Genomic DNA, 23,043 nt, shown 5'->3' with positions numbered 1-23,043 from the left:
GATGGTGATGATGATGGTGATGATGATGGTGATGATGGTGATGATGCTGGCTCGTTGGGAATCCTGCTCCCTTCCCTGTTAGCTGCCGTCACAGATGGCTCCCTGCAGCACACAGAAGGCTCCTGGCAGGGCAGTGTGGCACACTGGAGCTGGCCGTGTGTCCCTTGCAGAAACACCCCTGCACCGTTCAGCATTTATCTCATTGTGTGCAGCAGAGCAGATCCCTCAGGTACCTCACCCTGCTTTCCTCACACATGCAAATCTCTCTTGCAGGAATCCTGTCTTAACAGCCAGGTGGGCTCTGCTGCAGTGAGGAAAATGTATCTCTTTTCTTTTAAGTCTTATTTCTTTTCCTTCCTTTTCAAAAAAAAAAAAAATAAAAAAAAAAAATTATTTGAGGGCTAAAGTGGAGGAGCTGCTGCAGTGGTGTTACATCAGTGGGGAAATGGGGCAGGGTGTGGGCAGCAGCACAGCACCCTCCCTGTGCTCAGGGCACCTTATTGCCAGGGAGGGGACACACAGAGCTCCAGTGCCTGTAAATGCCTTCCAGCTTTGCTCTGTGTGATGCAAATGTTTTTGTAGAAAGAGCCTAAACCCAAATTGTTAGTCTAATATTGGGCACGATATTGCAGCCAGGCAGGATGGGATCTGCAGCAGGGGAGGTTTTAATGTGTCAGATTAAAAAACCTGTGCAAATCTTGGCTGAGTTCAGGTTCCCAAAGAGCTGATGTGGATTCAGGACAAATTTCAGTTCAAGCAGAAGGGTTGGCTAATCATTAAAATACATCATACAGGTAATCTGGCTCACAGTCCCAGACCTTTAGAGGTATTTTAATAGCCACAGTACTCCAAGTGCTAAAACAGCTTGACCAGATTTGGCATCCAGCATCTCCTGAAAGGAAAATGGAGCTCCCAGCAGCAGAGGAGCGAGGCCTTCTCAGTGATGTGACTGACACGGGCAATCAGTGGCTCCTCCCGAGCTGACTCCACCTTCCCAGAGCTGCGTTTTCGGTGGTTCCTCAGCAGCCCTGAGTGTGCACAGCTCTGCCAGCCTGGTGGCACAGATGCCAGGGGGGCACAGGGCTGGCTGTCCGTGGGAGAGCAGAGGAGCTGAGAGTCAGGTGGGGTGTGCTGGCGAGCAGTGTTCTCATATTAACAGATTTCCACTCAAACTGGCAAATAGGGATGTCTATGTTAGAAATGCTGTGTGAAAGCCAAGGCAACAAAAGTCAAAATGTGCATACGAGAATATGTGGCACACACAGTATATGTCACAATGTTTACCATCACTTCAAAACATGCACCCGCCCACAGTTCTTCACTAGCAGCATCCTGGAACTTCTCCAATTGGGATTTGCTATATGAAGCAAAAGTCAATTAAAATCAGCCATTATTGTACAGATCATGAGATCCATAGTACGAGATCCCATACTCATCCCAGATGCTCATTAATAGCAGAGTGTTGTAAACAAGTCCAGGACAATTGCTTGGGGTTTGTGTGCTTTTCTGATGGCTGTGTTTGCTCAGTTAGCATGTAACATTTTTAAATGGGTTGGATTAGAATTTTTAGCAAATACCAAATTCCCCAGAAACACAGTTCTGCTGCGTTCTGGAGCTGTTTCAAATGTAGGTCAGAGGCAGTAAGGATGCTTAGCTAATGAAAACAGGCAGGGGGAGAAAGATTTGGGGGAATTCTGTCTGCCCAGCTCGCCCACCTTCTCTCAGCAGAGCCTGCTGCTGGCTGAGGTGTGGTGATTCATCTCTGCATCACACAAACCCCACGGCTCAGCTGGGGAGGGCTCCAGGCTGTGCTGCCTTGGTTCCATCAGTGTCTTGAGGAGTTCTTCCATGTGGTGAAGGAAATGTGATTTTCCAGGGAGGTAAACCGTGCAGTGCCCTGGTCAGAAGCTCCTGTGATTGTGCAAATCCAAAAACGTGATTATTTCTGAAGACTTGCCGGCGTGGTTCAGTGAAATCCATGCAAAAATGGCCTTGAGCTGAGATGATTTTTGGGGGTAGGTGGAGGCTCCCAGTCCTTCACATAGAGCCAAACACCAACATCCATCTTCCAGCTCCCAGGTAAGGCCTGCCCAGAATTACAGGTGAGCCTGACCCTTCAGTCCTGCTCAAAAACAAAACACTGGCAAGGCTTTTTTTAGACAAATAAAACATCAGCTCAATAGGAAACAAACAGCTTTGTTTTGGAAAAGGATTGCCCCACCCCTATACACACACACAAATGCACACATACTAATTTTTAGGGCTGATTTATAAACAAAAAAATCTGTAATTAGCACAATTTTGTTTGTAATTAGCAGGGATGAATTGTTTGCTTTAGTGCCAATATCAGTAGCAATGGAAGTGCACTTGCTCTTTTGTTTTCAACTCTTTCACTACCTCTTTCTGTTTAGTTTCAAGGTGAGATCAGTATCTGGAAACATGATGTTATTTATGCTGTTATCATTTTATGAACTTCAGCAAATCTACTCCTGATAATGTATTATAATTATACTGGTAATCAGAACTGGATTTGAAAATGCAGGAAGCCTGGTGCCAACTGCCACTGTGTGTCTGACCAGATCAGAAAATGAAAACAACAGTTACTGGCATTTATTGTCAAGGGAGCTTCAGCTCAGATTTGCAGACAGATGTGGACTGCAAAAATTAAATGGCTGTTCATTTCACATGTACACCTAATTTCTGTGGATTTTGAGACTGGCATCCTAATCTCTGTCATGCTTGTTCTCATTTTCTTCTCAGTTTTCCTTTAAGAGAAGCTTTCCTACTCTAAAGCCAAATGCAATGTTCCCTGCTGTGATGGATTCCTTCTTTTTCCTCCCTAATTGGAGCCATTTCATCAGATCGAATTTTGACAAAGATAGTAATTGTCATCCAATTTTAAGGCAATGACAAGATCAATATGAATTCTCAGATGACAAGTATTATTACTGGGTGAGCACAAAGAAACAAAGAAAATGAAAAATCCATGTTCTAGGGATCAAAACAGTTAGAGGCACATGCTTGCCTTGATCCACGTGTATGTGAATCCTGCTACAACAATTGAGGCTGTGCCTGTGGATGGATGGGGTAGAACAGATGGCCTTTGCCAGGCAAATAGTGCAGGAAAACGAGCACCCAGTGCTTTAGTACATTGCAGTTTGGGTAATGTGGGAGTCAATTAACTTGCCACCAAACAGGCTTGCAGGGAAAATTACCCACAGCCCCATCTCGGAGAATTCTGCTCCTCCTTAACATTTTGTGCTCCTTCTGTTCCCTGAATGTCAGGAGTAAATACCCGAGAAAAGCCTGCTTCTTCAAGGTAAATATATTCAAACTGTATTTATGTAGGCAGAAGTACTTGATTATTTTTATAACATTGTTTAAATGAGATGATCTGATTAGTTAATGGCCCAAAGAGTTCAGACAGAGTTCAGATAAGGCTCTGAAATGTGCAGCAGCATCTTCAGACCTTCTGTGCACCGTGGTGGTTTTGGGAGGGACTCTGCCACGTGTGCACAACCTGCCAGGTACTGTCACGTTGTTTTAGCAGGTTCACCCTGCAACAAGACATTTCTTCAAGGCATTTGACCCTGGCACTTCAGCTCCTGTTCCGTGTTTGCTGCTCAGAGTGCATCCAGGTTTCCACTGCAGGGCTGCTCTGCACACCCTTCCCTGGCTGTTAAACCAGACCTCCTGCTTTCCCACCCCTAAGTGTTAAATCCAAGGAATGAGACCCCTCCTGGACTGGTTTGTTTTGGTTTTTTTCATTATTTATATTCAAAATACATTTTAACTGAGGAAAGGCAAAATAATACATGGTTGTCCTGCTAATTGGCAGCTGCTCTGGGTAACAACCGTGACAAGTCTCAGCTCTGTCCACTTCAACCCAGCCAAGTCATTAAAGGTTTCCAGGCAGAGAGTTGGGTTCTGAAAACCAGTGTACACTGGTAGCTGTGCTGGAATCCCTGCATTGCTAAGAACCTTCTCAGCCACCCAAATGCAGGTCCAGGAGGATTATGATCCGTGGAGGAAAGGCCTCAGCCAAGCACTGAAAAGATGTTTGTTAGCCTCCCAAAATATAAATAAAATATTTACAAAGAGAATAATTGACTTTTGATGTTTACTTCAGGCTATGGTTAAGCAGGCAGTGTCTGTACTAAGCAATGCAGTGACCACCTGCCACAAATGCTGTGATATTTGACAGATCCCTTTCTGCCAAGAACTATAATTCCTATTTAAATCTAAATAGAGGAGCCATGAATGCAGATTTCTCATCACAAAGACGCTGATGTTAATCCCCAGTACAGAAAAATAAGAAAAGCCAGAACGTTTTATTGGATTTTATATGGAAGATAATTAAACAGTATTTCTTCTTTACTTGGTATACAGCATCCCATCAACCTTCCTGCTGAAATTTGTTTATAAAGAAAACCAGAAAGTTTTATTACGCTTTTATGTAAAAGAAAATTAGCATTTTGTATATTTGAACTTACAACAGAATAACAAAAAAGCGGGTAAACAAAAAATGACCAAGGAATGATGAAAATAAACAGAAAAAAAGAACGTGAGGAAAGCACAACACTGCTCTCATACACACAATTTCATATTCTAAGCATGGAAAGCAAAGAAATGTTTGTGTGCATATGTATGTATTGTATAGATCCCTGTACCAAGCAGTTCTGAAAACCTAAACTGGTGAAAGTTAGGAAATGCCAGAATTAGATGTGCTTGCACACCCCTAATTTGCCCTTTTTGATTGTGTACACACAAACATATGCTGGGTTGGTTTTTTTTTTTTTTTTTTTTTCTTTTTCCACACACACCCCCCCACAGAAAATGGTGCAGTGTGGGCAGAAAATTGGCTGTGAGGATGATGTAATCTCTGAGCTTTGCAGGAGCTCTCTCCTGTGCCCACCAGCCACTTTGGTATTTTGGATGTACCCAAGGAAGTTCTCTTAGCATGTTTCCCAGCAGGTGGGTGCTGCCAATCTGTGTCTGGGGGTGCATTTAAAGAGAGATTATTAATACAGGGGAGGGGGCAGGGGGAGCTGTATCCAAGGCTGCATTTAAAAAATGCTTCACTCCAGCCCGTGCTGCCATTTACTGCATTATGTGATGCATGTGGATTTTCCAAACAAAAGATGTTTATGGGGAGAGGATATTTTAAGATCCCCTTTCATGACTGCACAGACCCCTCTCCAAGCAGATGGCCTGACAGTTGCAAGAAAACTGTTCATAATGCCAGAAGTAGCATTTTAAATTCTTTTTTTTTTTTAAAGACAGTTTGTTCTCAGTGTACATTTTAAGCAGGTACTAATTCTGTCTGTCCGTGGCACCTTCCCCAGCAGCACCAGAGCACCCAAAGCTGCTCCCTCCTGGCTGCTCCCATGCACAAGGCACCACTGAAATTCCAATTCCACTCACTGCTAACTTGGAATAATATTGGAGATGCAACAGTTTCCCTTTTATCCCCAAAATAAGCGGCACCAGCAGTGAAAAAGTTTTCTTGGCACCTGTGAGTGCGTAGAAAAAAGAATTTTCCAAGGGCGTGGATCTATTTAATTCCATTTTCATTCTCGGCCTTGCCTGTTACCTGGCTGTTGTTAATGATCTTTGGGGAAAATAAGGCAGCAGAGAACAAAGTGACCAAAGCTGAGCCACTTCACCATTCCTAAATGGATGCACTGGGGGAGGAATGTGGAAGCAGTGGCTTCACAGAGCTGCATTTGCTGACCCTTTAATTGCCTGCCACAGAACCTCCTGCTTGCAGGAAACGAGCACTTCCATATCATGCACTCGATAAATAAATAATGCCATCCCTCTGGAGAGAAAAATTCCATCTCAAGGACAGGGACTAAGCGTCCTTCCAGTTTGGGGAGATGGTTTGTTTTTGCTTTTCCTTCACCTCGGGAGCTGAGGTTTATTATTTGTCACATCAAACACATTTAGAAGTATTTCTGAAAAATTTGCCTAATATCCTGCAGCAATGAGTTGCAGGCTTGATTATACAGTGCACGAATGTTTTCAGCATTTTTCCTTCACCTTTCCATGCATATTTGTGCTTCAGAGAAAACAGAATAAATAACCCCTTCTCTCTGCTTCTGTTATATCATCTTTTACTCCTGTGTTTTGTAAACTAAACAATGCTGGTCTTTTTAATCACTTTTTAGATGGAAGCCTCTTTCCTCATGTGTTTAATCATTTTTTGCTGCACTTTTTTGCTGCAGAATTTCATACATGTGGGCATATACACCCTGGAGCAATCCAAAACTCTACTACTAAGAACAGGTTTTAAGGCTTCACAGAGGTTTGCTCTCTGCTCCCAAAACAATTTTTATCTTTTTTTATATATATATAAAAAATATAAAAATATAAAAACATAAAAACATAATAACATAACATAACATAACATAACATAACATAATATAATATAATATAATATAATATAATATAATATAATATAATATAATATAATATAATATAATATAATATAATATAATATAATATAATATAATATAATATAATATAATATAATATATAATTATAATATAATATATAATTATAATATAATATAATATATAAGTATAATATAATATATGCATATATACATATATACACATACATATATACACATACATATATATATATATATATATAGGATTCCCCCAGTCTAATTTTAGCCCCCCTACTTTCCTTTCACTCTTAAAATCAAACTGAATATATCTTGTCCTTGGAAAGTTCTCTGCTAATCCTGTTTGTAGTTTTAAATGCTATGTAAACATTTTCATTGTGGATTAATGTGCTGTTTCAAAGCAGTGGAGATTCTAAGATTGCCATTAATTCAGAGAAAGAGACTTCTGTTACTATTATGGTTTTTTTTTTTGGAAACTTAATTTCATTCAATGCCTCTTTGAAGGCTTTGCACTAGAGTGTTAAATGAATGCTATCAAAGGCCATATTAAAGAGGATTGTATATAGTTGACCAGGGTTCATGCTAAGGCCTAGTTTTAGACAGTATCTTACATTGAAAATATGGTTCCTCAATTATACCTTCTATTGCAGAAATGAAATTACCTTGAATGCATGGTGTAGTAGGCTTATTTCTTAGAATACAATAGTAAATGGTCAAATTCTTCCTCACAGTAAAACATATCTGATTAAAAATGAAAAGAGAGAGAAAAATGTGAAAGGCAAAATCAGTCATAAGAGCCCAGGGATCAGTGAAAAGACAGCTTGGACAAAGGCTCTCCATTTGAGTAGCCCAAATAATTCCAGGATTGTCTGAATGCTTTAGTGGAAGTGTCTAAAGTGCCTCATGTTCTGCCAGCTGATTCAGGGTGCTGCAAAGGGGATCTGAGGGCCAAAGTGAATATGCAGAAGCTTTTAAATACATTCCCACTATTGACAGTAATCAAAGCAATTTGCAAATACATCTTCTTAGTAAAAATTAACATCTTTGAGATCACAGTCATGAAAAACAATTGATACAATTGGAGGCACGAAGCTGTGTTTTGTGTGACTATTCACATTTATTACATTCCTGTTTTCGTGTCTGCTTTCCCATCTCTTAACGTGCCTCTGATTTATTTGGAGAGTAACAGTGATTGCAGCCCTTCCCTGCTTGTTTGGTTTTTTTTTAATTTTTTTTTTCTGCAGTGTTTTCGGTGTGGCTTCAGCAAGCAGAGGGTCCAGCCCTGCAGGGACAGCCCAGGCTTGGCCAGGCTGCTCTGGCAGGCAGTGCTGGCACCTTGGCCTTGGCAGGGGCTGAATGGAGTGGCTGCTGCTGCTGCAAATGCACAGAGCCCACCTGCTGTGCAGCTCCCAAACAGCCTGCCTGCCTAATTCCAGGATTACAGCGCTTAAGGACAGGTAAGGATGATGAGCAAGGGGAAAGGATCTTATGTCCTTACAGCCACAGGGAGTTGTGTGCCTCTGTCCTGTTGGCATTAGTCGTGTAAGCCTCTCACTCATCCACCTGGGGACACCGATTTGCTCAGCCTTTGGTGTTCTGCTCAGGTTTTGATGTGTTAGCTGAGCAAAGTCCATGATTGCTTGTGTGTATGGGAATTAATTATGAATTTAGGCTGTTAAAGCAATCCTGTGCACTCCTGCTTCATTAGTAATCTGATCTGTTAGCCACTGCACTGCTCACTGCCTCAATTCTCTCTGCAGAGACCGTGCCTGGGAGGAGTGGATGTTTGTGTGGAATTTGGGAGTTTCCACCAACTCTGTGCATTTAATTCTCACCATCCTCCTCTTGAGAGGAAGGCAGCTTCTGCTGAGAGGCCAGAGCACAGGACAAGTGTTGTTCTCCCTGCTGAAGAGTTGTCCTGTGAAAAAGATTCCATTGATTTTCTTTCCCAGAGAAGGCAAGTTAGAGTGCAGTGGGCATGCACGAGCACCTGGAGACTGTCGTGCTCCTGCTGCCTGCAGAGACAGAAAATGCCCCAAGAGCTGCAGCTGAAAAGCAGAACACAAGAGTCAACTGGTTATTTCCTTCTTTTAACCAGTCTCTTCTTACTTGTGAAATAATTAAAATTATTCTTAGCCTATATGATACCCTGAGTTACCACCTGCAGGAATCAAACTGTCTGGTAAAAAGGAATCTTCTTTTTTTTCCCCATAAGAGACCTGGATAGGACAAAGAAACATTTCTATATTGGATGCATTGGCAAGAAGGATTAGACAGGCTGTAATCTTGGTCAGTCTGACTTCTACAATTATGGAAAATTACAAAGATTGATGTTAGTTGAAATGTATCTTATTCACAAACTGGTATAGGATGAATCTCCTCTTTTGAAATACATATTTCACTAAAACTAGAATACATATGAAGCGATTTCTTTTTCTTTCTTTCCCCCATCAGATTGATAATAGTCTGTGTAGGAAAGGGCTGAAAAACACAAAAAGAAAAAGTTGGAGCTATTTGAATTGTCATGGCAATATCCTGGATTTTTCAAGAAGTTTGGTTCTGTTTAGCTAGTCACTTTAATTTTCCTTCACTAACTTGTCTCCATTCTCTGCCACAATGATAATTCTTTATATGACTGTCAGCCCTTTGCATTGTGACAGCTTAAATTAATGTTTTGATATTTCTCTCTTTGTAAGAATACAACAAAGAAGACAACTGCCAAGGATAGGACAGAAACTATATGAATGTAAAACAGACACTGCACCAATAAAACCAGAAGGAATAATTTTCACGTTATTGCCTTGTTAATAAGCTTTTGCAACAACTAATCCTGAAGTCTTCGGGTTCTCTGGGCTAGTATGGCCCTTGTGCTTCATCTGGATTGGGGTGAACTTGTCTGGGGGCCCTGGGGCATTTGTGGGAAAGCTTCAGCCCCTTTGGGCTGGGGAGGTTCCATAGCTCAGGCAGGCTGGTTCAGCCTCTGTTCTGCACGAACCTCAGCTGGAAGCTTTGCAGGATTAGCTTCTTTTACCCTCAGTAATCACCACACTCTTCTCAGAGTGAAAACCCTTTTGCAGACTAATACACGTTCATCTCATTTTTCCACACCACCTCTTCAAGTGTGAAAAGATCAATAAGAAGAATTCCAAAAGGAGGGTGAAGGAGCAGTTGGGAGGATTTGATTTGGCACTTCCAAAAGAAATGATGAGAAGGAATTGTCCTAAGATTTTGTGGAGGTTTACACCACTCTTTATCTAAGGTTCAAGGCCTTTAGCAGCATCATTCCTGCTCTTAATGTATGCCTCGAAAATCCCAACCCATCTGGCATTGCTGTAAATGAAGCTTGACTTCAATCAGGATGATGTTTTTCAATGTTCTTTAAAAAAAAATCCTTTTAAAAAGATCTGAGATATCAGATGCAGTTTAATGTTTCAGTATAGCTGAGGATTTCATTATTACCTTCTCTCATTTTTATCATTTTCCGTCTGTTTTTCCTCTCACACATTCCTTCAGGACCTGGCCTCACCTGAGAGATGAGGAATTTAAATGAAAGTAGAACAAAAAAAAAAAATCAATTAATCCATTCTTTGTGGCAGAAGCCACCAGATGATGCTGTTACTCTTACAGCTTCTTAGCATGTGAGCAAGATTTCAGTTTTTGAAGGAATGTTGCATTGTTATTAGCTTAGTTTTACAGTAATCCTCTGAGAGAAGCTACCAGCAGAGTGTGTTTTCTGCTTTATTCTCTGTAGGATGCAGTTCTTAGGACAAATCACATTCCTTGGAGTTAAATGTGCAGTGCCAGACTGCAAAGTAGTGTGTTCCAGGAGGAGGAGGATCTCCTGTGATGACTGCAGATACCACTGTTACAGGGTAAAAATAATAATTAAAAAAACGAAAGAGCATAAAGAAAGTGGGTTTCACTTAGGAGAAACTCCACCTTACTTCCTGTTTTATCAACAGGTCAGTGCCAAACCCCCAAATTCTGTCACTGTAGAGAAAGAAGAGAGGACAGGAAGGAGGAAAGGACACTCTGGTCACTGTGGATGTGCTGAGAGCATCAGGAGAGCACTGTGTGCATCTCAAACCATGCCTTGACCTGAGCCTCTCCCTCTTGAACAGAGAGCTGGTCCCAGACAGCTTCAAAGAGTAGATCAAAAGTGTGAGCTGTACTATTTATCTCAATGGACCACAAGTGCTGAAAGCTGGAGATGAAAAATTTAACATCAGATTTGTCAAATATTTCACTGCTGATGGGATCATTTCAGCAGAAATGACCAATGGCAGTGCTTATCCATCAAATTGAAGGTTTAATATAAAAAATAAATAACATGGGAGATGGGGCTTCTGGTGGATGATTCATTTATGCATTTTAATTAAAACACTTGATTGTTGAAATGCAAATGAAGCTAACTCAGAAATGCCAGTGTGTTGTATCAGAGTGTTGGAAATCCCAGCAGCAGCCGAGGCTGGGCTCGCTCAGGTGTGGTGGTGGCAGTGAAAATTTCAGTGTCCCTCCTGCAACAGCCCCACAAATGAGAGCTCCTGCCTTGCAGTCAGGGAGTCAGGAGCATCTCTGAATCCTACAGAGAGAAATCTGAGTGCAGGGATTGAATTAAAGCCTTTGGATGGATTGAAGTGTGTTAAGCCTCTCACACATAAGGCAGAGGTGAAAGTTCAGGTTTTAGCAGGAGTGAGCAAGCAAATAAGTAGATGGAATGAGTAAGTGAGTAGAATGAGTTTTAAGTGCTTTTAGTAAGTAAAAGATCTTAGATGCCAGAGTAGTAGTACATGGTCTAGTGAAGGTTGAAAAACACAGTCCTAGGTACTGGTGTTTCCTGGAGGCTCTAAGAACACAGTTTCAGACATAATAAAGCTGTAGTAAGAATAATGCTCACATTTTTCAGTTAGAATAAGATAGACCAAGTACATAGTTTATACATAGCCTGGTGTGCTAAGAAACCAGAATTCTAACGGGTTAAGAAGTAGTGCTCTGAGTTTGTGTCTCAGCTTGTTGGGAAGTTTCTATATAAGAATGTGCACTGGGGAGAGCTGGTGCTTTTGCCATTGTTTTTTATGCCATGTGCTTTTATGCCTTTTGTTTTCTGCCATTGCTTTGCTTTGCCTTGAGACTGATGTGATTCTGCAATTAACAGCTTTGTAACAACTATGAGCTGCTTGGCTCATTAAAGAAAACAACCTGACAAGTTGGGTGCCTGAGAGCACCCTGAGAAATGACCAACCTCACACTCCTGCCCCAGCCAGGCTGTGCCTGGACCCTGATCCCAAACTGGGCACTTGGATGTGCCAAGCTCCAAGCAGTGCCAGAGCTGAACAAAGTAAGATTAAACCAATCCAGGACACTGCATTTTATACAACTGAGATCATCTTCACCCTGGGATTTCCAAGCTTGACCACCATCTAATGTAAAGTAAGTTCTGTTTATGTTTTATAGCTCTCACAAGGAGCACCAAGCAGGCACACACAGGAACCATTGCAGAGCTGATGCACCCAGGCTTTGCTAAGCCAATTAAGCAATCAAATAAAGGCCACAACTGAAATGGACTCAACAGATCAGTGAAATCAAGTGGTGAAAATTAATATACTGGGAAATTAAATCAGAATTGTAAAGCTGAGACTGAATTTGCTGTGTTGGTCTTGGGCTGGGGATATTTACAGGGAAGTTGTTTACTCTGCAGTCTGAAGGATGTTTGTGTCCATCAGGGGTGAGGTTTGTGCTGGTTCTTCCCAAAAGAGACCCTCTAAAACAAAGGGTGATCTGACCTGTTCCACTTAAGGAGGAGGTACATTCACCACAGTGCTGTCAGCAGCTCTGCTTCATTATTTTCTACCTTAAATCCCCCTGTTGTAACAAGTTACCAGCTTGCCGTTCTGATTTTCCCTTTCTAACGTAGAAAATCTTTCCATAGAGGTGACACAGACGAAGCCAAATCAAGCAGTAACAGCTTTGGGGGGAAAAAAAATAATAAATCCAGAAGAACCTTCCTAATTATATGCAAGATTTACAGAGTTTGGTGTTTACTTTTAGGGACCTGCATGTAGTGCTGTTTCTCCATTATAGAGTGCAAGTGTGTCTTTGAGATAAGGCACTATCATCCTGGTATAATGGAAAGGAAATGAAAAGAAGGAGTTCAAAATGCTTTATATTTTGGGATCTTCACTTGTGGTGTTGACAGCAGCTGCAACAAAGATTCAGGTAGAAGACAACTCATAATTCATGTTAAACATTTCTGTGGCATTAGCAGAGTCAGTAACAAGTTCTTTACCTCTTTCCCTGTGGGTTGTACAGCCAGGAGAAGGAAAAGTTTCATGTCCAGAAGCTGTCCATGCTGCCTGGGAATGAATGGCCTTCTGTCCATCAAATCCTCCCTCCTTCCAGCATCCTGCTCGTGTTTAGGAGCAGAGCTGGTGGGTGATGCTGCTTTGAGCCATGTGGTTACCAGAGCAGGGTTCACTCTCGTGCAGTATCTGCCAGTCTCACTGCAGGCTGTGGAGAGCAGGCTGTGGAAACTCATCCTGGTTTCCTGGCTTAATGGAAAACATTGAGTGGACAGTGCAGTAAAATACATAAAAAATAAATTTTTTATGAGTTCCACAGCAGTTGCTTCCTCACCCCACCTTGGGCAATGAATGCAGGTAAATTCCTATTCTGCCCCAGATTAAAATACTCCTTATTTTTGTCCCATCAGGCCAAATTTTTGCTTATAATTAGAGTTTTTCTAGGTTTGATTCAAACTGATTGCAAGGACCCTTTTTTCTAAAGCAGCAGAATTTTCTTTGAGCACAGCCTGGACTACCCTTGGGTCCAGGGAACTGGGCTGGGAGAGGAGAGGAGAGGAGAGGAGAGGAGAGGAGAGGAGAGGAGAGGAGAGGAGAGGAGAGGAGAGGAGAGGAGAGGAGAGGAGAGGAGAGGAGAGGAGAGGAGAGGAGAGGAGAGGAGAGGAGAGGAGAGGAGAGGAGAGGAGAGGAGAGGAGAGGAGAGGAGAGAGGAGTTTTCTCACCGGTTGGGTTGGACATCCCCAAGGACATGTAAATCCTGAAATCCATCTGTGCCACAGCTCAGAGCGTGCCAAAGGCTGCTGAGGGAACTTCTGTGAGCAAGTCATCCCCAGCATGAGAGGTGGGCTGCAGAGCCAGGCCTTCTGTTTGGGCAAAACCCAACAACGCCACGGAATTAAAGACGTAATTGAGGTTTTGGCAAAATTGCAGCACAGCTGCCCAAGGTCATCTCCAGTGAAAGTGGCAGGGGAGGTTTACACAGAAGATGTTAATTGGATTTTCGTTTTCTCTTCAGAAAGGTTCAGAGCTATCAGATCTCACCCCAGTACAAGCTGCATGAATATGTCCAACGATATTGTGAGCTGATTATTGTTCATTCTTAACGGCTTTCCATGCCCGGAACAACGGTATTAGCATTAATATTGTGCCCAGGGCTCGGAGTGTGGGTACTAATGGAACTCAATCAGCTCTTAAAGAACAAAGGATCTGTTCTCCATGGCACCCAGTGGCTGTCAGAGGATTGGATTAGCAGCTTGTCAATCCTCCCGTTCGTGGCGCTTTCTTGACGCGCTCTCGGATGCTCGGTGAGTTCGTGGAATTAAATTATCTGAAAAATTAATACAAAACATTCAGCAAGAGCTGTGTGCTATTCCCTCCTGACCTGATTATTCTAGATTATTTAACTAAGTAGCCAGCATACCCCCTAATTTAAGTGCTGAATTTCTACCACACAAAACGTTATCTTTTCTCATAAAAGGAGCCCACGAAAAGAGCAAGCTCAATTGCCAATTATGCTTCTTCCATGAAATCTCTTCTATCCCCTTCAGGATAGGTTTGGGTAAAAATATAATTGCAGTGGATAAGGAAGCTTAAGAAAAGATGTAAATGAAAAATGTTATGTGTTGGCATCTGATTGATCCATTTGAAAGAAAGAGAAGGAGAATTTGATGAGATGGTAAGGAGCTCATGGTTTGTTTCGAAGGAACCCAGCATTTTTTTAACCTGTACAGGGTGCTGAGCTATAATTAAGAACGGCAAGTCAGTGAAAAATCTATTTAAACTCCTGACAGCTTCTCTGCATTAGCATTTTTGACATCTACATTCACTCTGGCAAATCACTAATGTGATTTTTTTTTTTCAAAATTATATTTTTATTAGCTTTCTGCATATAATAACAAAGTAAAAATGATGTTGCAGCCTGGACAGGTCGTTAACTCAAAAGCTCAGCACTTACATTGTGCTTAATTAGCTGCCTGATTATTGTTTTATTTTGAAAGAAGTTTTGTAAATATGTTTTCATCTGTAAATCATCTTTAAAGAGAAAACAACTGTTTGAGACTGCTAGCTGGTGAAAAGCATGGCAATCCCTGGGTTAGAAACACCATGATAAATTGATGTCAAGATACTAATCTCTGGGGGTTTTAAATTAATAATTTTAATAATAAATAAAAACAATAATTTGTAAGATTGCTTTTATTATAATTTCTCATTACTACCATTATTATGACTATATAATCATTATTACTATTATTATTATTATTGGTGAACTTTGAGTTATATAGGTCTTTCCCATTAATAATGATGCTAAGGCAAGGGAAGAATCAAGGCTAAAGCCTGATAACTTGTGTATAGGTATAATATTTTCAAACACATCACCAATCTTCCTCAAAGTGTGAAGAATTTGTGATAACATTTAAGTCAGATGCACTGTGAATGTGTTGGGTTTAATTTGATAGCAAAGAAATACCATCATTAATTAGAATGCTTTCAGATTAGTGTTTGTCTTGCATAATTCAACATTTGCCAAAGTTCAGGAAAGATATGCACTAAATAGAAATTATTACTTTGATAATGCTGCTACATTTCCTCTCCTTATTTTTAATATGGCTTTTTAATTTGGGTAATGAGTATATATCACTAATCATTTTGAAAGCCTATTACCAACACCAACCAATTCGTCAACTTGAGTTAATAATTTACTTTATTAGAAAAATTGGAACTGGACACAGCTGTGAAGAACTGAAGGAAATAAATAATAAATTTGAAAAAGCCTCCTTAGCAGATAACCTATTTTCCTGTGTGCATAAAATGCCCCTTGTTCTGTCAGGACTTGTTTTCCCACTGCTGGAACTCCATTGGTAGCCATTAAGCTCCTACTTGAGACACATTCTACTGCAGGGCATTTGGAAATTAAATGCTCCAGGAATTAGAAGAAGATGGTCTTCTCCCATACTTAATTTTCCCATGTATTATTAGTGGCTGCCTGTGCACTGCTAATGCCCTTCTCCCACTGTGTAGGCATGAGCTGGCAAGGTCATTTATTTTTCAGCGTGTTTACTGGAAAAATGCAGTTGCATCTGAATGATTGTTTTGGGAAAAATAAAAATCTCGGGATGAGTCATAAGTGAAGAAAAAAAGGTCATTTGAGAAGATTTCAATAAGGGGAGAAATTGATAAAGAATATGGAAATGCATTCTAATTAGAATGAGAAGTTTGAAGACTGCACCCTGTAGTGAAATTAGTGTCTGCAGCAGACAATGCTCCTCATTAACAAATCGGGACCTCACTTTTATTACACTTAAACCAAGATTCTTCACTGTGTCCTGCCACTTAAAAACATGCATCAGTGCCCACAACACTCACCCGTGGTTTTCCTCAAGCCTCTGCGTTCGTGAGCAGAGAGAAAACTGTGAAAGAAGCCCCGTTTGAATGAGGGATGCTACAGAGATGGAGTGCATTGTGCTGAAACTGAATCTCCCTTTGAATGGTGGAAGAATAATAAGGACCCTGCCTACTGAATCATGCTAAACTGCAGCATTTATTTATTCTTAGTACAGTTTTATCTGGTGACAATGCAGTCATTATAGCCTTTTGTTGTTAAGGTGTGTGTATATTTCTGTTTGAAAACCTCGGGATAAGAAAGGCAGGAACAGTAAAGCTTTGAAAATGAGCCCCATCCGAACAGTCACAACTCCAGTTGTTCCCCCAAGTTCTGACATTTTTCATTACCGTGGGTCGCTCCATGGGAAGCAGAGGAAGCAAAAAAAAAAAAAAAAGAAAAAAAAAGAAATGAGCAAACACCCGGAGAAATTTAAATTAGAAGCCTTGTCTTTAATAAGATCTTGCTTTGACATTAATCCCTGTCTGCAGCTGAGGTATTGTTTGCCTTTGTTGGAGCCCTGGTCCCATTCTCCCCTCCATCACAGCCGGTGCTGGCTGGGAGTCAGCCCTGGGACAGAGCTCTCACAGAAACTGCCCCAGCCCAGCTGAGCTGAGCTCAGGATAGACCAAGCCCAGAGTGCTCCAGCCAGTGAAACATCCTCTGAGATTCCCCAGTCGCCTGTTCCACCAAAAATAACCATTTGCACACAGTGAGGTTGAACAGATTTCCTCTTCTCTGATGAGAAGGAATTTCCCTGAGCTATGGTGAGTGCTGGTTTGTTCCTGCTTACAGCCCACATGCCGAGAAAGCAGAAGCTGCATCTCCACAGCTGGACCAGCCCCATCTGTCCCAGTGGTTGCCCGTGCCCACAGCTTGCCCAGCCATCCCTGCAGTGCCAGCAACCTCACCTGAGCTTCCCCAGCAGCTCCCTGAGCCACTCCAGCCACAGCAGCAGCGCTGGGTACCCAGGCTGATCCCTCAGGGACACCTGAGCCCCCCTTCCAGGACCTGCAGGGGCCACAGGGCAGCTGGAGAGGGAGGGAGCTTCTACAGGACAAGGGAATTGCCCCACTTTGGGGGTCATACAAGGGCTAACCCTCTCTAAACTCAAAGTGGGGGTTTAGATCAGATATTAGGCAGAAATTCTTCCCCGTGAGGGTGGGGGACAACCTTTGGCACAAGTTTTCCAGAGAAGCTGTGGATGCCCAACCCCTGGAATTGTCCAAGGCCAGGTTGGACAAAGCTTTGAACAACCTGACGGAGCTGAAGTGTCCCCACCCGTGGCAGGGGCTTGGAGGAAGGAGATCTTTCAGGTGATCCAAAGCATCCTTGGGCTGTGATTCAGCAGGCTCTGGTGCTGAATGAGGATGATTTCCCCAAAGCTCGGGTGTCTCCCCACCCACAGCTGGCAGCAGAGAGAAAGCCTGACCAGCATAGCAAGAGCAGGCTACTTCTGTTGACTTCTTGTGAAACAAAAGGGGGGCAGGGTGTAGATAAAGGTAATAAACACCTCCAAGCTGTGGCAGGCTTGGAAATGATTCTGCTGTTTCTGGTTTCTCCTGGCTACAGGTAATTCTGTGTCTGTCAAATGGCCAGCAGCACAGACAGGGCTGGGTCCCAGCTCAGAGCTGGGGCCAGGGGCAGCAGGGTGACAAAGAGGAGCACACAGGTACCAGGCAGGCATCCCTCTGCACTTGGCCGAGTCCTCTGCTGCTTTAGGGCCTTGTTCTCCCTGCTCCAGCACTTGTATTCCTGTGGTGTCAGTGCTGCAGCTCTGGGGAGCCCTCCTGGGAATGTGAGCACTTCAGACCCTCCAGACACGCAGGGAGAGGCTTTTCCTGCCCTGGCAGAGCCTGGCTGCTCACACAGACACACAAACACCCCCCCAGCCTCATAACTCTCAGGATTATTTATTCTCCACTGCCCAGCTGTTCTTGCTGTGCAGTGCTGTGAAGCCATTTGGGTAAATTTGTGTTAAAAACGCTAATTTCTGCTACCTGCTTTGTCAAGAGTTCACCTGGCTGGGGTGATCTTTGGGATCCCTGCTGCCACAGGCTGGGCAGAGGGACCAGAGCTGGGAGGGGATGCTGCAGAGCTGCAGCTAATTACAGTCAAAAATCATAACTTTAGACAACTCTAATGTTTGCAGCTGGAAAGACTTAAAAGCTATTTGCCTCTAATCTCCCTCTGACAATCAATGAATTGAACAGTAAATGTTATTAGACTAATTTACTGTTCATCAAGAGTAAGAAATGAATAGAATAATTTACTATTCATACATCCAACTGTGTGACATGTGTACAGATCAGTTGGAAAGAAAAAGCAACATTAGGGTTCCAGTTCTCCTCCCATACCTTTTTTTTATTCCAATTTATCTCCATTCTCATCCTAAAGCTGTTCTGGCTTTGCCCCAGTGGCAGAATGACCACATCTGTTTGGATCCACATCTGCCTTGGTACACAGAGCACTTTGCTTCTTGCCCAACCATCTCAGTGTTTTCCAGTGAGGAAAGCAGCCAAGAACTCAGCACATCTCCAAGGGAAGCCCCTGTTAATTCACACTATTCCTTGTGAGAGGCATTTACCTCCAGTTTTCAGGTACCTCCCATGAGGATGCTACAGTTGTGCTGCATCTCGAGCACCTCATCTTTCTGCTGTGGCTACCCTGGTTATTTGGGAGTTTGGAGTATGCTAGGAGTAAATTGGATTAATTTTTCTTTCTAGGACAAAGCAGGGATGGTGTTAGGCATTAGAAAGGCTGGAAAATCAAAATATTCTTAGAGAGTTTGGCAATATTCATTTGTGGAAAAAATCCATCCCAACAGGTCTGCAGCCTCTCTAGTCAAATAATCTAAATATTTTAGATATCAAAGATAGAATATGATATCACTTTCTGGATGCCACAGACCCGAGCAGAAGGAAATCCCATTGAGAACTGTGATCTAGAATGGCTGCAGCTGAGGTTCTCAGTGGGGCTGGTGTCACCTCCTGCTGTGGCTGCCCTTCCAACCCTCAGTGATTGTTTCTGGAGTCAAAACTTGGGGCTTCGTGGTGATGGGAAGAGATGTGGCAGCCCTGGTGACTTTACCTTCAAACCCAGCACAGGACTGATGCCCTTCCTATTGGTTCTCCTTGGCTAAATTCATTTTTTTTCTGCAAGTTGCACCAAACATGAGCAGTTTTCTAGTTCAGAGGAAATAGTTGGTAAGTGCACACAGACAACTTCTCACTTCAGCTCTATGGTTTTTCCAGCACCCCAAGAGATCCCACAGTTCCTGTTTTGATAAACAAATGCCACCTACCATCTGCCATCTCCCAGTGCCTCTGTCAGGAAGGGAGGGTTGCAGAATTCTTCCAGCTGGAAGAGTCTCAGCTGTCTCTGCACTTCTGCACTACCCTTTGGTGTGATTGTAAAGCTCTGTCCACAAGCTCTCAAGTGCTGGTGTTGAAAAGAAAATCTGACAAAACCAAAGATTCAGCCTTGAAGATTTAGGATTGCTTTTGCTTTTAAAACACTTTACAAAACCAACAGCAAAGCAGAAAGTACAGTTTTACCTTTTTTTCCTGTTTCTGAGCCATTACTGTTCCAGCACCAAGCTGTGCCAAAGGCTGTGCTGCTGTTAATAGTTCATGGAGGAACAGGGATAATTATTATGAATTTGTGCTGGATGTGGGGAACACACCTGAGGAAAGGTGCTGCTGCCCTGTGTGTGCAAGGCAGGGGAGCTGTGCAGGGCAGAGCTGATGCTGGCTGAGCTGCAGCCAGCTCTGATGTCTGTGCTAGGCAATGTCTGAAAAATAGAATCAACACATCAAATGATCTGTCATGTAAGTTTTCCGTGTCAAGGAAAATAGCCCAAGGCCCTTCTTCCCACATTTGCTGCTACAACAGCCAGACAACCTGGCCTCTGAATTTATTCTGGTCTTTAATCAGGCAAAATCCCTGTGATCTCTGAGGTTGGGCTTCACGGTTCTGGAAATAGATTATGCAGTTTACTCAAAGGAAAGCACTTACCCACTGCTGCTGAGGTCTGTGGTCACTGTGAGAGTCACACACGTTGTGCACAGCCTGCTGAAAACCTGGAGATGTTCTCATTTGTCCCAGTCCTATCTGTGCAATAAACATCCAGCGTGGCTGCTTCTGAGCCATTTCTCCTGTTCTGTTTCCCTCTGTATACACACAAGCAGATGCTCTCCAGCACCCAGATGACTCTGAGTGCTGCTTTCATCCTCAGCTGGTTTTTCTCTGTTAATTTTTTCCATGCTCCTTGTGCTGTGGTTTACCTTTCCCCCAACTGTGTTGCTCTAAGAACAAATCTGGTCTTCCACAGCTCAGGCACAGCGAGGCTGCACAGGCTGCAAGGTGTCTGCTACTCTTAATTGTTTTTCTTCCCCAGTTCAGGGCACAAATAAAATTTCAATTGGTCAGGGTGGGATTTTCCCTCCATGCACTTACGGTGCTTGTCTTTCCACCTTAATTAACTATTTCACAGGTTTTTCAGGATGTTGTGAGAAAGAACATCAACCAAAACGTGTTCAGCTGATGCAGACTCTGGCACTGGCAGCTCCAGGTGGAGCAGAACCATCGTGATGCTCATTAAACTCTCCATTTCGAGTTCTGAGGACTCTCAGTAATTCAGAGCTCTAAAATGACCACACCTTGAGGAGAGAGAGAATGTAAAACCAGACATGAGCCAGAATTCAAGAGCAAACTCAGCCTAAGCAGCATTTTAGGCCAACACGGAATTTCTCTGGCAGGCACTATGGTTTTCTTGTGTATGTATTAAAGCTCAGCAGTGCTTTGTGCTGCCACTGCCCCTCTCTCCCGTGGTGCAGCCCTGGTCGCTCTCACTGATGTGTGCTATTTCGGAACTAAAGCATAAAGTTTATCATCCCTGCTGTTCTACCCTGCAAGCAGGAGTTTAAAAAAGGTCGACTACTGTGTTCAGGCAACATCAAATTACTGTAAAACAAGTGAGAAACTGCAGCAATATATGGAGAATCTCAGCATCTTCAGTTCTCTTTCAGGCTTTTGTTATAAATAGGTTGCAAACTGTTGCATTCCTTACAGAAACACGAGCCATCAGCTCAGACATCCCTCCCAAATTGATAAACAGTGTGAATTTGCAAATGAAAAAGTTTTATACCTGGACATGCCCCGGTGCACTTGGCATGCCTTGTGTGAGCTGTCTAATGAAGAGTTTTGTGTTAAAAACCAGCTTCAGGCTGTTTTGGCTTTGTTTGATAAAAACGATGAGAGCAGATGCACACAGCTACTTGGAGGATGTGTCACACAGCTCTGGGCTGGGTGAGAGAGGAATTGGGCACTTCCTCATCAATCTCTTCCTCCCAAAAATGGAACTCGAGACTGTCCCAAAAGCATCCTGCACACACAGCTCTGCATCAGCCAACTGCTCAGGGAGCACCAGCCCTTCCTGTGCCACAGAGGACACGTTTAACCCTTCCAGGATTTAACCTTTCCAGGCTGACACTGCAGCCCCAGCACAGCTTTCAGCCTCCTGCCAGAACCTGAGCACCTGAGTGCTGCAGGCACACCTGGAACCAGCCCTGCTCCCTCCCCAGGGCTGCCTTCAATTCCTGCTCCTGCATTCAGGCAGGGCTGCTGGCTGGAGATGCAGCCCTGAGGAGGCTCTGTCTCCTCACTGAGGGTGTAAAAGGTAACAGAGAGCTGGAATCCTACAGCCAGGGAGAGGTGGGAGGCACAAAGTTGGTGGAGAAGGGAATTAAAGAAGATGCTCACTTGTACCAGCAGGTGAGCTCAGGAAGGGATGGATGGATGGATCCATGGATGGATGGATGGATCCATGGATGGATGGATCCATGGATGGATGGATGGATGATGGGTCCATGGATGGATGGATGGATCCATGGATGGATGGGCCTCCTCAGAACCTGAACCTTCACCTGGCACAGTCATTGGAAAGCTGGTATTTGCACCACTTAATTAGTGGCTTGTCTGCAGTTTTCTTCTGTCTTCACTCAGAGTTGAAGGATTTGAATTTTCTTGTGCTCAGGCTTGGTTGTTTATTAAATCTTATCTAAAGTACAGAGAGTTCTGCAACACTTCAGCCACCAGCTAAAAGTGAGCAAAATGGAGCTGGTTACAAGGTCTTTTAAAGCTAAACTGTCCAATAGAGAAATAACACCTATATTATTTTTTTGACCCAATAACCAAACTCTCATGACCTGCAGTGCAGCACTCACTGTCCAACCAAAAACTGCTACTTGAAATCATGAAGAAGAAGGAAGAAAACAGCAAAGAGACAACACCCAAAATCCTCCATCTTGTCCCATACCTATTACTGCATTATAAACCCCCCAAATTTAAAACCTTTCACCATGTGAACTCATACATTTCTATTTTAACTACATATCACTGATTTTAACTCCATCACTCAAATTTGGAAGCCTTCTCCAAGGACTCAGATCAAAGCAGTGTTCTCCAGGGGGTCAGTGCCAGAAAGCACAGAAAGCTCAAAAATCCCAGGTTTTTGGGATCCAGCAAGTCCCCAGGGTGATGCCTGGTGCCAGGAGGGGCTGTAAGTCCTGAAAATGTCCCGACAGAAAGCAGCTCATTTCTCACCAATTACTTGTCAAACCACATGTAATTAAATAGCACAGAACTGTCTGCGATGCATCTTTAGGTCTTTAAGCCGTTTTTTGTTTGTTTCCCCTGTTTGTAGCATCCCTCCACAGCACTTCAAGGCTACTGCACAGAGCAGAGCAGCAGAGGAACAGAGTGATAATTGAACAATTAACAAGTGATGTCATAAAACAATGCACTTAAAATAAAATGCATAATTAAAATAAGTGAACCAAAAAAAAAAAAAAAAACAGTTACAACATACACACGCCAATGTTGACAGTAAATCTCATACAGGAAGTGAAAAATGCAATTTAAAGGGAAAAAGATAGCACTACAGTGGTTAA

General features: G+C 42.8%; 3 long non-coding RNA genes across 5 annotated transcripts in view; 2 read left to right on the top strand and 1 right to left on the bottom strand.

The window, feature by feature from the left end:
- Nucleotides 1–23,043, top strand: part of LOC148222125 (uncharacterized) — a 285,860-nt gene that overhangs the window by 242,730 nt on the left and 20,087 nt on the right. The gene's annotated exons all lie outside the window — the stretch shown is intronic.
- LOC148222126 (uncharacterized) lies at nt 1,174–21,945 on the bottom strand. 3 transcript variants are annotated; one of them, XR_015806891.1, is made up of 4 exons: nt 20,108–21,945; nt 13,434–14,038; nt 12,699–12,960; nt 1,174–1,911 (listed from the first exon to the last, which is right to left on the bottom strand). It is a non-coding gene; the product is annotated as an uncharacterized LOC148222126 (long non-coding RNA). The 3 variants fall into 3 exon arrangements; XR_015806890.1 differs by lacking the exon at nt 1,174–1,911 and adding an exon at nt 6,669–8,460 and having other exon boundaries at nt 16,441–21,945; XR_015806889.1 differs by lacking the exon at nt 1,174–1,911 and adding an exon at nt 6,669–8,460.
- Nucleotides 7,715–9,197, top strand: LOC148222127 (uncharacterized). The gene is made up of 2 exons (XR_015806893.1): nt 7,715–7,869; nt 8,173–9,197. It is a non-coding gene; the product is annotated as an uncharacterized LOC148222127 (long non-coding RNA).

Source organism: Sturnus vulgaris, chromosome 14, assembly GCF_052056855.1.
Source record: "Sturnus vulgaris isolate bStuVul1 chromosome 14, bStuVul1.hap1, whole genome shotgun sequence".
In the NCBI taxonomy this organism is placed as follows: domain Eukaryota; kingdom Metazoa; phylum Chordata; class Aves; order Passeriformes; family Sturnidae; genus Sturnus; species Sturnus vulgaris.
This window is presented reverse-complemented; position numbering and strand designations above follow the sequence as displayed.